The following is a 15,146-nucleotide window of genomic DNA, read 5'->3' on the forward strand; positions in this document are numbered from 1 at the left end:
TCTGTGATTCAAGACTTGTCTGACTCATCCTGAGATAGAGTCTGAGGGTGCCTGTATGGTCTGGGCATGCAATCTGACCAGAAGAAGGGGGCTTGGAGAAGAGGCCTTCGCCATCTTTTTCTGAACACAACCTCCTACGGAGACAGAAGAGCTAAAGCAAAGGTTCTCAGAGATCTTTAGGAAACTGTGGGATCTTTTCCATTCATCCTTCCCTTCTTGATATTTCTCAAAATCAGAAAAGCTGGAAAATGATGTAACGCCCTGAGAAAAACTGTTAAGCTAGTAAAAAAAAATCTCATACCATTAGAGCCCTAAAGTCTATTAATCCCTGGGGATGGTGCAATGGACATGGGGAAAGGCGCATTATGAGATGGTGCTTCTAGGCTTCTAACCTAAGACCACATCACCATGTGGAAAACCATTTGAAACTCTGTCAAATGCCTGTGAACCAAGTCATCACAGATATTTCCAATCTAAGACATGAAAGTAGAGAAATACAACAGGTTTCCAAAGTAGCAGTTGACTCACCCCCATATTGCTAGGTTGCTGGTCTCAAAAAAAGAGATGGTATTACCATTGCCATGGGAACCTCCACTTTGACTCACTAGTGTTCAAACCTCCAGCTGGAAACATCCTGTTCCTGTCCCTAATTGCAGCTCATGACCTACTTCTACTTGCTGGAGCAAGAGGCCCTGCTGAGATACCTGGGAGCCAGGAAGCCCCAAACCTTCACGCTGGAATTGGCTTCCTTCCCTCTCTGGCAGACAGCAAGGCATTTTGTTCCATGGTTCAGAGTTGCCCCAGTGAAATAAGGATGACAATATTAAGCTTTCTCTGGTGAATGTTTTAAGAGTTTTACAGAAGAGCTTGAAAGGGATACAGCATTTGTATATGGGGACAATCCTTTCTCCCCGCTGTGTTTGTTAGATTGGGAACCAATGCTCACAGATTTTGATCAAACTTACCAGAGCCTTACCCTCATCTTCAGACAGCCTACTGCCACAGAAAATAGATTAACTAGCCCAAAGAAATGGCAGATGGGTAGAACGTGGCTTGATGGCACAAAGATGAGGGGAAAAGGGGAAGAAAGTTGAGAGGGAAGATAAATAAGGACTTAGTGGATGTGGACACAACATTTTCTTCCACTTTCTTAAGAAGAGAGAGAGAGCGCCAAATCCTAACCACTAGACCACCAGGGAGGTTCTTCCACTTTCTTAAGAAGATCATCAGATCCATCCCGCTGCTGTAATTTCTTCCTGCTTACCTGTACTCATCCTTAACTGTTTTCTTTTCCTCTCTCCCACATCCAACCCATCATCAAATTTTAGCCATAGTACCTCCAACCATATTCCAGATTTACTTACTTCCTTCAGTCCCTACAGGTGCCATCGATATCCAAGCTACTTTTTTTTTTTTTTTTAATCTTGGTCTGGACTTCTGTAACAGTCTCACCAGTCTCCTACGACCATTTTTTACTTTTATGCAATCCATCTTTCATACAGTGGCAAGATGTTAAATCTTAAAACTATAAATCAGAACATGTCACTTTTCTGCTCAACAGAGTCTTCCCACTGTGCTTAACACATAAAGCACAGCCCTCCTGCTCATCTGCAAGATCCTGATGATCTATCTGACTCTTGGCCCTTTGGCTTTGTCTGAACGGCTGTTGCCTCACCCTCCATGGTCCTGCCACACTGGCCTCCCTTCTCCAGTTCACCAGGCTCCCTTCCTCCTAAGAGTCCCCACATTCTTTCCCCCACTCTTTCCCACCTGTTCAGATCTCAGTTTAAATGCCATTTCTTCAGGCAGGACTTCTAAGACTCTTCTGAAGTGAGTTAGGACCCTCTGATACACTATCCCAGAACCTTCCATGTATTTGCCCCAGAGAACCTATCACAGTTTGTTATCATACATTAGCGGTTCTCCAAGTGTGGTTCCTAGACCAACATCACCTGGAAATTCATTAAAAACACAAATGTTGGGCCCCACTCCAGACCTCCTGAATCAGAAACTGTTTTAACAAATCTTTCAGAGGATTCTGATGCACACTAAAGTGGTTTTTTTTTTTAAGATTTTATTTATTTATTTATTCATTTATTTATTTGACACAGAGAGAGAGAGAATAAGCAGGGGGAGCAGCAGGCAGAGGGAGAGGGAGAAGCAGACTCCTGCTGAGCAGGGAACCCGACCTGGGACTCGATCTCAGGACCCCGGGATCATGACCTGAGCCAAAGGTAGACACTTAACAAACTGAGCCACCCAGGCACCCCGCACACTAAGGTTTGAGAATCGGTGCTATATTGCTATTCCTGTGGCAAATTGATTGACACCTGTCTCGCCAGCTTGAATGAAAGCTCCATGAGGTCAGTGGTTGGCACGGAGCAGGCACTTAATAAGATTTTGTTGAGTGACTGAATTAATAAATGTGCATTACATGGGTTCATTGGGAGAGATGCTACTGTGGCCAAGATCAGAAACGTAGCCCTCGCGTGGGCTCCTAAAGCTTGCTCTGCTCCCCAGACTTTGATGGCTAACCTAGCCAGGTCCCAGCCCAGGTTCTGCTCACAGCATGTTTCTGGGCTGTACAGGTTATGCTGTTATTCTAACCCACAGAACCCCTGACATAGAAACAGCAGATCTGCCGCCCTCCTCCCAGCCTTAGACACTTGAGGAAAGGTGGTTTGTTTGTTTGTTTTTAACATTTTATTTATTTATTGGGGCAGGAGAACCACAGAGGGAGAGTGAGAGAGAATCAAACTCCCTGCTGAGCAGGAAGCCTGATGCAGGACTCGATTCCAGGACCCCAAGATCATGACCTGAGCCGAAGGCAGATGCTTAACTGAGCCCCCCAGGTGCCCCAAGAGGAAACGTTTTTGACACCCACAGTTGCACCATTATTCTCTCCATCTTTTAAACCCTTCTGGAAATCCCAGAGCTGCACTGAGGGTAGAGTGGGTTCAGCTTAGTCTTCTGAGAGTAGCACTTCCTGCTTAAAAGCCAGAATTCACAAGAACTGTGGCCAGAGAGGCTGGTCCTCTATTACTAAGCATATGGGAAGAGTCAGCTCCCAACAGCTGGTAGGGACTGAGCACTGACTATGTGTCTGACACCACAGAGAAATGCACGATTCCATATAATCCTCAAAACAATGCCATGAAGTGGGCTCTTCCTCCACTTCACATATTTTTTAAAATAAGCCTTAAATAAAGAAGATGTGGTATATATATACAATGGAAAACTATGCAGCCATCAAAAGAAATGAAATCTTGCCATTTGCGATGACGTGGATGGAACTAGAGGGTATTATGCTTAGCGAAATAAGTCAATCAGAGAAAGACAACTATCATATGATCTCCCTGATGTGAGGAAGTGGAGATGCAACGTGGGGGGTTTGGGGGGTAGGAAAAGAATAAATGAAACAAGATGGGATCGGGAGGGAGACAAACCACAAGAGACTCTTAATCTTAGAAAACAAACAGAGGGTTGCCGGGGGGAGGGGGTAGGGAGGGGGTGGTTGGGTTATGGACATTGGGGAGGGCGTGTGCTATGGTGAGTGCTGTGAAGTGTGTAAACCTGGCGATTCACAGACCTGTACCCCTGGGGCTAATAAAACATTATATGTTTATAAAGAATTAAAAAATCATATATAAAAATAAGAATAAGTGAGTTGGAGGGAAAACATTTTTTCTTGAATAAATTAATGTGATTCAAAAAAAATAAGCCTTAAAGAGATTAAATATCTTACCTTCCATCACTCCTTTAGTAGTGGTGGAACCAGGACTTAATTTATTTCTGTCCAGACACTCCTGGTTCTTAACCATTACACTATACTAGTCCCCATTAGAGAAAGCTACGGAGTCCTAGAGCCACTTCTAGGGCAAACAGCCAGCTCATGGGCACCAAAGTCTTCCCACCTGGTGATGCCAACGAGTGCCCGGCTGGGCCAGCATTCCACTTGGCCAAGTGTGTAGTTTAGCACATACCTGCTACATTACAGAGTGCAAAAATGTAGCATCATCATCCTGTTTCTTTGTCCTGGATCTCAAATTCTTTGTTCAAACTTGTGCTCAGACCTGACTCCCACTAGCCCATGGACTCCACTCACACCAGGCCAGAGAGACAAGACCAACCAGATAAACCGTGGGCTTGAGTCAAGTGGTTGTGACTGTGTTCACAGTATATAAACAAGCAGAGCTAACTAGCAAGGAAGTGAGAAATGTTCACCTTTGAAAGGTGCTAAAATTCCTTTGGGCTGCCAGGGGCTATTTATGGTAGTGGAAGATGGATTTTTCTAGATTAAACTGTATTTGTCAGAAAATGAGCCTCTAAAATCCAAACAACATTTCACTAACAGAATTAGGTCTGCCGTTATAATTCACAGCCAATATTCTATTCAATTTTGGTATCCACAGTGGTCTGGGTCTGTGCCATGTGCTATGGATAATATAAAAATTAATAAGACACACATTCATCCTCAAAAAGCGTATAATTGACTACATGGGATAGCTATGGTGGGGAGGGGTCTGTTGAGTGTTTAGGATGTTAGTGAGGAGTGGAAGTGCAGCAAAATAATCTATGGCAGAAGCCCGGTACTATAGCCAATAGCTCAGGGAAAAGAGGCATCAAATTCAATAGAATATTTCAGGGGTGCCCTCACGAAGACCAGGCCTTTCTGAGCTGGGCCACAGGGGTTGGGGAGGATAAAGGGAGGGCTTGAACAAAGGTGAAAATGTTGCAAACACATTTGCAACATCTTTTTTTTTTTTTTTAAGGTTTTATTTATTTGTTTGACAGAGAGAGAGCACAGGTAGACAGAGTACCAGGGAGAAGGAGAGGAACAAGCAGGCTCCCCGCCAAGCAAGAAGCCTGACGTGGGGCTCGATTCCCAGACTCTAAGATCATGACCTGAGCTGAAAGCAGTCGCTTAACTAACTAAGCCACCCAGGCACCCACTTGCAACATCTTGAGCTGAGTGACCAGACTGAGGCCAGAGACTGGGAAAAAAGCCCAAGCAGAAGGGGGAGTGGCAGCTCCCAGAGAGAATGGTGGGGTATACGGGCCTCATCACTTACCCTCCCTCATCCCTTGGTCTGGCGATTTCAGTTTCTTTAACATGCTGAGTCTAAACCATTTCTAGAGTCTTCTGGCATGCCAAGAGTGTGCAGCTGTCCTCTTTTTCTGCCCTCTCATCTCTGCTCCTTCCTGGATGGCAGCACATTGAAAGGTGCAGGGCACACACTAAAGCTGGTGCATGGCCCCTTCCAGACCTCTCCTAATTCACTCAGGCTATGGAGTAGCAGGCAGAGGGAGAGGGGGAAGCAGGCTCCCCACTGAGCAAAGAGCCCAAGATGGGACTCCATCCCAGGACTCTGGGATCATGACCTGAGCCAAAGGCAGATGTTTAACTGACTGAGCCACCCAGGTGCCCCTCCATTGTATCATTTAACTTCTCTTTGAAAGGGTTCAATCCCTTCTCCCTGAAAGGAAGCATCACATAATCAAAACAAGATTTAATGGGAGAGCATAAACAAAATGCTTAAGGACTGGGAGTAGAAGGGAGGAGCTTGAATTACTTAAATATAATAGTAACAGGTCAGTCCCTGACTGAAGCAGAGAAGGAATGTGTTTACCTCATATACAGAACTTGCTGGTGTTCATGTGAACAACGCTAGCAGAGGACAGCTGGACAAAGACGGTACCATTAAAGTGTCACCATTTGTTGAGTTGTTCAAATATACTTCTAAAATGTTCCATCTTGATTTTTCTGATTTCATTATATAATTAAATTTATTGTATAATTTTAATAATTCCATTACATTTCCAAAAGTGTCCTTTCGTTTTTGGAGTGAGGGGTAGGGCATCTCCCAGTTCCTTCAGGCCTCCTCAGTGCCACACTAACAACAGATTATGTTAGGAAACACACATAGAGTACTGCCATTTAGGAACCTTTCCAGAAGGAGACAAAAGACTCTCTGGAAACAGAAATCCTCCCTTTCCCCCATGTCCCACCCAATAGAAGGCCAAGAGAAGAAAACATAGTGGTATGTGAACCACCAGATTCGTTGGTTGGAATGAAAGCTCATCCTATTTTATACTGTCTAATTGCTCTGCAATGAGAATGGAAGAACAGCCTTGGGAAGCTGATGCCAGTTGTCTTTGTTTCTTAATTTCCTGGATCACTTTGTATTTTCAACCATGTGAGTTCTGAACTCTGTCCTTCCTCTGCGTGATGCCTCACTGGGCAAATCTTTTTCCAAGTATGGGAGAACAGGACAGAGGGCATCTGAGTCATGTGTAAGGGATGGAGATGGAGTCAGCTCAAGGCTTGTGGGAACACATCCCTTGGGGCTGTATCCTTCCCCTTGCCAAGATCTGGCTCAGCAGTGTGAGAGGGATAAAGAAGAGATGTGTAAGACAGAGTCCAGTAGAGGTAGGATACAGGTGTGGCTTAAAGGCAGGAAGCACTGGAAGGCATTTATTCTGGGAACTTTAGCCTGGATAAAAATTTTTTCTAGTTATTCTTTCTGCAGAGAGATCTGCAAAATAATGACAGTGTTTTTGCTTACAACATTCTAGCAGCTTTTTCCCTGTATCCTTACTGTCTGTCCCAAGCACACCCTTATCCTTACGTAAAGTTAAGTGTAAAACATTGAAGTTTTGCTAGTTTGGGGCTGTTTTCTGATGGGCTGTTAAGTTTAAATCCTCTAGTTATTCTTCCTGTAGAGAGACAAACCGGTGATGAGTCACTCCACTGTGCCCTGTCCTTATTTCTGTATCATTTCTGCTTTGCTCCCAGAAGCCTATATGATACATTTCAGGGCAAACCTAATCTGATTTCCAAAAACCCTTGGAAAATAGGAAATATGAAACCCATTTCACAAATGAGAAAGTCACATTTCAACCACGGAAAAACAGCCTGGTAGGGCTGACGTGGAAAATTTGAGGCTAGGTAAGATGAAAGATGCAGAGCCAATCTTTGCTCCCTGGGGTGAGATGATGGACATTACTTGCCTTTTCACATCTGGGAAGATGGGAGTGCTCGCCTCTTCTTCTTCCTTCCTTTCCTGAGGCCCGGATCCCATCCATGACTGATATTCTCAGACTCCACATCAGCAGACAAGTCCCCCCATCACCTTCTAATCTCCTAGAGGAAGGCCCTGCTGGTAGACTCCTGTAAATATCACCCATCCGGGGAGTACCTGGCAGGATGGAATCAGAGAGGTACTCCCTGCAGAGGTGAGGTCTAGAAACGCCTGCCAGGTCATCTATCAAGATCAAATTACAGCAAATTTGCCCATAATGGAAAACAGGCTGAAGGAGCAAGGTAATGAATCTCTAAATTTGGCACTGTGCCCCTCACTGCAAAGACTCTAATCTGTGAGTTGCATATAGAAGACTACTCAAGAATCAAAATAAATACAGATGTCCCTGGGTTTTGTTTTGTGTTTTGTTTTTGTTGTGTTTTTTTTTTTTTTAACAAGTATTCTTTTATTGGTGAAAGCATTATTAGCAGGATTTTTCTTTTGTTTTACAAAGTAATTCATGATTATAAAAAATTCAAAATAGACAAATAAGGGAGAGTAAGAACATCCTTCCTCTTTCTCTACACTCCCACTCTCTAAGCCCAGTCCCCAGAGATAACCATTGTTTCAACTGTAAATCTGTGAGAGGCTTTTCTACCCTGATAGTCCCTAACCTCAGAGCCATGACCATGTGTGTGTGCAGAAGTGACAATAATAATAATAATAAATAAATGCTCTGCACGTTGGATGTTCACTATGCGCCAAACACTGTTGTAAGCATTTTTGCATTCATAACTTATTAAAGCAGTACACCATGCCTGTGAGATGGCAGAGGCAAGATTCAAACCCAGGCATTTGACTCCAGGGTCCGGGCTAGACATTACTCATTCCACCACCGTGCTCCTTCTCCCCAACATCGATATTGTCCATGGATGGCCAGCCACTACTTGCTCACTACTCTCCCGTCCAATCCTCTAGCTCTTAGCTCTGGAGTCAGACGAATCTTGGGGCAAATTCTGTCTCTACTACTCACTAGATATGTACCTTTGTGCAGTTTTCTTAACCCCTGTCTCAGTTTTCTCATCTGCAAAATGGGAGGCTAATACTTTATGAGAGGTCTGTGAATAATAAACGTGATAAATTCTATCACAAATAATAAAGTACCTGATACATTCCAGATGTTGGATAAGTACTTTCTAATAAATGAACAAATGAAAGTAGCGATAGTGGTCCTAGCACTACATTGACCTTTATTTTACTATTGTATTATAAACGATGGGCTGGGTCTCCTACTGGCTGTATACTCCTAGCACTTCAATCTCTGTGAGATATACCATTACTGTAATGAGTGACGTATCTCACACCAGAATCAAAAGGGTCATTCCTTCACCTTTTTGGTTGTTTTTCAAGAACTTTATTTCCAAGGCTGTCACGGATAGACACTCCCTGCAAGCATTCTGTTGGTCATTTTATTGTTAAACCCTAAATCTTGGTAGCATGTGCCCAGTGAATTCGTGTTTTTCCCAAGTGTGGTCACCTGACACCAGCTTAAACCAACCCTCTGGCCTCACATATATACTTTATAACAGCTTTGTTGAGATTCAATTTACGTATGATAAAGTTTACCCTTATTTCTAAAGTGTACAGGTAAGGGGTTTTTAGTGTTTTCACAGAGTGGTGCACTCACCATCACTATCTAATTCTAGAACCCTTTTATCACCTGGAAGAGAAACCCCATACTTCCTTGCAGCCACTGGCCATTCCTCCCTCCTCCCAGCGGCTGGCGACCATTACCTCCTATCTTTGTGGATTTGCCTGTTCTGGACGTTTCATATGAATGGAATTATACAGTATGCGGCCTTTTGTGACTGGCTTCTTTCACTTAGCATCCTGTTTTCAGGGTTAATTTATGTTGTAGTATGTATCAGTATGATAAAATTCACCCTTATTTTTCAAGTGTATTTTATTTTTCATGGCTGAATAATATTCTGTTATGTAGATATACCACAATTTATTTATGTATTTATCATTGGATGGACATTTAGAGTTGTTTCCACTTTTTTTCTACTACAAATAAGGCTGCTATAAACATGCATGTACAAGTTGTTGGGTGGACATATGTTTTCTTTTTTTAAAAGATTTTATTTATTTTAGAGAGAGAGAGGGAGGGAGGGAAAGTTAGGAGCGGGGAGGGGCAGAGGGAGATGGAGAGAGAGAATCTCAAACAGACTCCCCACTGAGAGCAGACCCCCGATGCCAAGCTGGATCCCCAACACTCAGACCACGACCTGAGCCAAAATCAAGAGTGGGGTGCTTAACCGACTGAGCCACCCAGGTGCCCCTGGACATATGTTTTCAATTCTCTTGGGTAGATACCTAGGAGTGGTATTGTTAGCATAATATGGTAACTCAATGTTTAATTTCTTAAAGAACTAACAGACTGTTTTCCAGAATGGTGGCACCATTTTATAGTCCCACCAGTGATGTACAAGAGTTTCAATTTCTCAGTATCTTCACCAATACTTGTTACTATTGTTCTTTTTTATTATAGCCATTCTAGTGAGTGTGAAATGGTACTTCGTTGTGGTTTTAATTCACATTTCCCTAGTGACTAACAATGTTGAGCTTCTTTTCATGAGCTTATTGGACATTTGCATAACTTCTTTGAAAAAATGTCTGCTCAAGTCCTTTGTCCCTTTTAAAAAATTGGGTTATTTGTTGGCCTCAGATATTTTTATAACGGTTGTTGAATGAATTATATGTTGGAAGGATCACAGGTCTACCTGTATTTGACCCGTATTTGATTCTAGCTCCACCACTTAGCTATGTGACCTCAAGCAAGACCATTTTATTTCTCTGAACCTTAGCTTTACCATCTGTAAAAAAGAGGTCAAAGAGGTTGTTAGGAGGAACAAATGAGATGCAAAAGCAACAACCACAGATTAAAGTACCCAACAGACCCTCAAAAATGTATTAGACTCTCTCATCACTCCATCTTTGCTGCAGACATCTTTCCCTTAAGAAGATGTATTTGGGGGCGCCTGGGTGGCTCAGTGGGTTAAAGCCTCTGCCTTCGGCTCAGGTCATGATCCCAGGGTCCTGGGATCGAGCCCCGCATCAGGCTCTCTGCTCAGCAGAGAGTCTGCTTCCTCCTATCTCTCTCTGCCTGCTTCTCTGCCTACTTGTGATCTCTGTCAAATAAATATATAAAATCTTTAAAAAAAAAAAAAAAGAAAGAAGATGTATTTGACCCTGGTGGACCAATTACAACACAGCAAGTGGAATGGATTGAAGTCCAAAAGGCAAGGCCTTCAATTTGAAGAGGTCAGTGAGTTTATTATGAGGTCCCCTACACACACACACACACACACACACACACACACACAAAACAATGCCTCTCCTTTTGGGTGAGGGGTAACATGGCCCAGCTAATCTCTGCATGAGATCATCAGAGCAAATATAAACTATTTCAGCAGCCTTGAAAAAAAGGAGGGCAGGAACTGTTATAAAAGAGGGATTGTAACCCCTTTTTCTAGCACCAGCACTCTTCACAGTCTTAGCAATTTTGAATAGCAAGACTCTAAGAATGGGTAGCTTGAGAGGACTCGGTGACATGGCATTCAGAGTCTGGCTTTCCATAAAAGCAAGTCTGGTTCTTGCTTATTAGCAGTCTGGTAATGCACAAGGCCTGTCATTTGTTCCTTCTCTAATGAATGGATAGGCTGTTTAATTTCCTGATGGACAACCTAGTAAGTTTAGTCTCCTGCTCCCAGCCTTTGTCTGGCTTCTTCCATGTGCATAAAGACAACCTTCTTCCTGCTATCATGTGCTGTCTTTGCATTAAAGTTCAGCTTGAGGATCATTTAGTATCTAAGTACTACTCTTTATAAAAGGGGGAGTCAAAGCCCCGAATGAGTGGCCAGACTGATAACTCCATTCAGCCATCAACCTGCAATCATTTATTGAGCACGTACTATGTGCAAGACATTGTGCTGTGTAGTGGGAACACAAAAGATGACAGCCTATGCCTCCAAAGTGCTCATGATGTGGTGGATAAAATGGGTATATAAATGATATTTACCAATAACATTGTGTTTCAATGACTGCCCTCAAGTGATTTTCATCATGGGAGTACACCGTGTAAGTCTTGCAAAAATATTAGACACTGAAGTTTCGCCTCTCCTCGGGTATCTTATGGCAATCCCTCCCTTTACATATAGCCACTAGAAGGGAAGAGAAGAAAACATACACATGCTTTCATTTTTCTATGTCAAGGCTTACTCTGGAGAAGGCAACCAGCAGAGAAGAACTGAAACATGATAGATTCTTAAAGTTACTTTTCTAAATAGAATTTAAAGGAGCAATCATAGGGAAGAATTAAAATCAATTTACAGTGTAATTCTGTCACATAAGTAGAAGCTGCAGAGAGGAATTTGGGCAAAGGGAGAATGCTTTCTATCTCCCAGGTCCCCTGACAAGGGTTTTCATCTAAATGGTGCCCCACGACAGGATCCTCAGCCTTCTCTAGGTTTCTGTTTGCTCATATTTAAAATGAGGACATTGAACCAGCAGGTCTTGAAGATGCCTTACAGTTCTGACGGTCTGTCAGAGTGGGCAGTTTATTCATGTGTTTATTTTTAGCTGGGAGAAAGGAAGAAAACAGGAATAGCAGGGAAAATGGAGGTGTCTTGATGTTTATTTGGTTGTAGAGAGCAGCAAAGGAGGGAGAAGGACCCTTTTCACTGCTTTCCTTTCTCAATGGTCAGGGCAGAACCACAGATCTGCAGCACAGAGCACTCTGAAAACAGAAGGGACACTCAGGGAGGGTTAAGAACTGGGGGAGAGAGCGAACAGGTCCGGCAGCACAATATTCCTAGAGTATAAAATGGTCGATGAATAGTTTTGTGGTAACCAGGCTTTAGTGTGATAGAGGAGATGTGGGCATCAAGAATGGGTTTTTTAAATGAGCGACAATGACAGGTGACCAGCAGCCCCCAGTCGAAGCCCAGGACGCTGTGCTATAGAAATCCCCGGGAGAGGGCTCCCTGGGGAATGCTGGTCACGATGCTTGTGTAGCAAGGGCTGGATGAGGCAGGATGCCAGCATCACTCTGCAGGCACAGACTGTAGATAAACCACCCTGACTCCCGCCTCCAGCTGAAATCAGACCTTGGAGAACCAGTTTCTCTTCCCTCTCCATCAAGAATGTTTTGTCCCCTTATTTATCTAGATCACATATATCAAATTCTTATTTTCTCTGATGTACTACTATATCCTGGGTCAAACTACAACTGCCAAAACAAACATTTAGCGCCTCCTTGGAAAGAAACCCAAGAAATGGCTTCCGACCTACCAATAGACGCACGGCATAACTCACCATTATGCAACTCAGCCCCTCTTTCTGGCCTCGGACATTTATTTTCCCTTGTGTGTTTTCATTCATTCATTCATTCATTCATTCATTCAACATGGAGCCTCTATAAGCTGTGGCCCTTAGGCAAGATGCTTAACCTCTCTGTGCCTTCGTTTTTCATCTGTAGGAAGAATAATGGAATGATAGAAAAAGAATGATCTACCTCACAGGATGCTTGTTAGAATTAAGTGAAGTATTATCTGTGAAGTGCTTCGAACAGGGCCTGGCACATATCCAGCACCATGGTAGAATGAGGTCATCATCACTTGTTAATCTCAATACCAGGCAGCAGGCTCAGTACTCTGCTAGCCGGGAGATTCCAAGATCAGCAAGAGCACACAGTGGTGGAAAATAGTAGCCTCATAAAAAGTATTACCCTTACTAATATTGAAAGGAAATGCATTTGAGACATAGAAAGGAGACATAGAATTGAACAGATATGAACAAAAGAGATGCCAGAGGTGAGAGAGGGGAAGAGTGTGATGATGGTACAAGCAAGATGCTGATGCCGTTGGTACACTGAGTGTGAGCAGACAGAGGGACAGTAAAAAGATGAATATCCAGGTCTTAGGCTAAGAGGAGAGATCTGGAATGAGACATCAGTTTGGGAGTCACTGATATATAAACAATAGCAGGAGGGAATGAGAGCCAGCAAGAGGACGCTACAAAACACGAGATGGGAACCCAAGTTGGAACCTTGGGAAAAGATCCTCATGAAGAGACAAGAGAAGAGAAGCCAGCAAAGGAAACTGGGATGGAACGAGGAGTAGAGAGGAGGAAAATCAGAGGAGTGACACCAAAAAAATGGAAGGAGAGTAGCATTTCAACAAGAAGCATGTGGTTAATAATGTAAGAAAGACTGAGGAGTCCGTGGGACTTAGCACCAAAGAAGCCATTGTGAGCCCTCAGGGGAGGTGAGGGGACGTGTCCAGTCTTCAATGAGTATGTTTATGTGTGGAGGTGAAGGCGCTGCACAGAGGTACGGATATAAAACCTGGCAGTCCAGGTAGGGAGAGAAGAGAGTAAGCATCTAGAGAGACATATAGGACAGAGTAATTGTGTTGTTTCATTCTAAGCTGGAAGGAACATGAGCACCTCCTACCTCTCCTCCCTCCCCTCCTCACAGCTTATGGTCCAGCCATAGTCAAGCACAGAAAATGCCATGTTCTGAATACACTGTGTCATCTGTTACTTTATGCCTTTTTTAAAAAAAATGGTGGTAAGATATATAAAACATAAGATTCACCATTTTAACCATTTTTAAATGTACCTTTCAGTGGCATTGAATACATTCACATTGTAGTCCAACCAAAACCATCACCCATCTCCAGAAGTTTTTCATTTCCTTTTCCCCCAACTGGAATTCTGTACCCATTAAATAACTCCCCATTCCCTCTATCCCCCACCCCTAGTAACTCCATTCCACTCACCATCCGTAATTTTGACTCTTCTGGGTACCTCATATAAGTGGAATCGTACAATATGTGTCCTTTTGTGATTGGCTTATTTCACTCAGCATGATGTCCTCAAGGTTTATCCACATGGCAGCACGTGTTAGGACTGACTTTCATTTTAAGGCTGCATAATAGTCCACTGAATATATAGACCACATTTTGTTTATCCATTTGTCTATCAATGGATGCTCTGGCTATTTCCACCTTTGGTTATTGTGAATAATGCTTCTATGAATATGGATGTACAAATATCTGTTTCAGTTTCTGCTTTTGATTTCTTTGAGGTATAACCCCAGAAGCGGAATTGCCGTGTCATACGGTAATTCTATGTTTAATTTTTGAGGAACCTCCATACTGTTTATAATAGTGGGCCGCACCGTCTTACATTCCTATCAACAGTGCAAGAGGGTTCCAATTATTCCACATCCTCGCCAACACTTGTCATCTTCCATTTTTTAAATAGCTATCCTCATGGGCATGCTGAACTCTATGCCTTTTTGCATGCTAATATTACCCAAAATGTCCCCTTCCTGCCAGCCACGCATCGTCCCTCCGCCTGATCATCCCTCACTATCTTCTCAGGTATCCGTTCTTCCAGGTGCTATCTGAGAACCGTCCCCAGTGGAGTTATCCACTCTTCATGCCTCAAGTTTGTTACCGATGTACGTTGACTCGATTGCACACGTTACACCAGAAGCAATTATTCATTTGTAAGGTCTCCGCCCTTAACTCGGATATGTACATCCTAAAGAAAGGAGACCAATTCCTGGCCATGTTTACATTCCTGTATCCCAGGACACTGGCCGGAATCACATGCATACTTTTCTCAGTTAATCAACTTAAATGAGGCATAGTTCCTGCCCTCAGAGAATTTATAATTTTAGGACAGGCATAAATATATGACATATTAAATAACAGAAGCCCTTGGGGCGCCTGGGTGGCTTAGTGGGTTAAAGCCTCTGCCTTCGGCTCAGGTCATGATCTCAGGGTCCTGGGATTGAGCCCCGAGTTGTCAGGCTCTCTGCTCACCAGGGAGCCTGCTTCCCTTTCTCTCTCTCTCTGCCCGCCTCTCTGCCTACTTGTGATCTCTGCCTGTCAAATAAATAAATAAATCTTTAAAAATAAATAAGTAAATAAATAAATAACAGAAGCCCAATGCAGGATAAGCAATGCCCCAAAGAGGGATCTCAGTAATGGTCACATGAGTAGCTAAGGGGAGTAGACTTCAAGTGTCTTTGATCACATAAATCAGTAAAAA

General features: G+C 43.2%; 1 protein-coding gene across 7 annotated transcripts in view; it reads right to left on the minus strand.

The window, feature by feature from the left end:
• The window catches only part of NMNAT2 (nicotinamide nucleotide adenylyltransferase 2), a 193,880-nt gene that overhangs the window by 92,299 nt on the left and 86,435 nt on the right, over nt 1-15,146 (minus strand). The window lies entirely within an intron of this gene.

The sequence above is a fragment of the Lutra lutra genome, chromosome 15, assembly GCF_902655055.1.
Source record: "Lutra lutra chromosome 15, mLutLut1.2, whole genome shotgun sequence".
Lineage (NCBI taxonomy): Eukaryota > Metazoa > Chordata > Mammalia > Carnivora > Mustelidae > Lutra > Lutra lutra.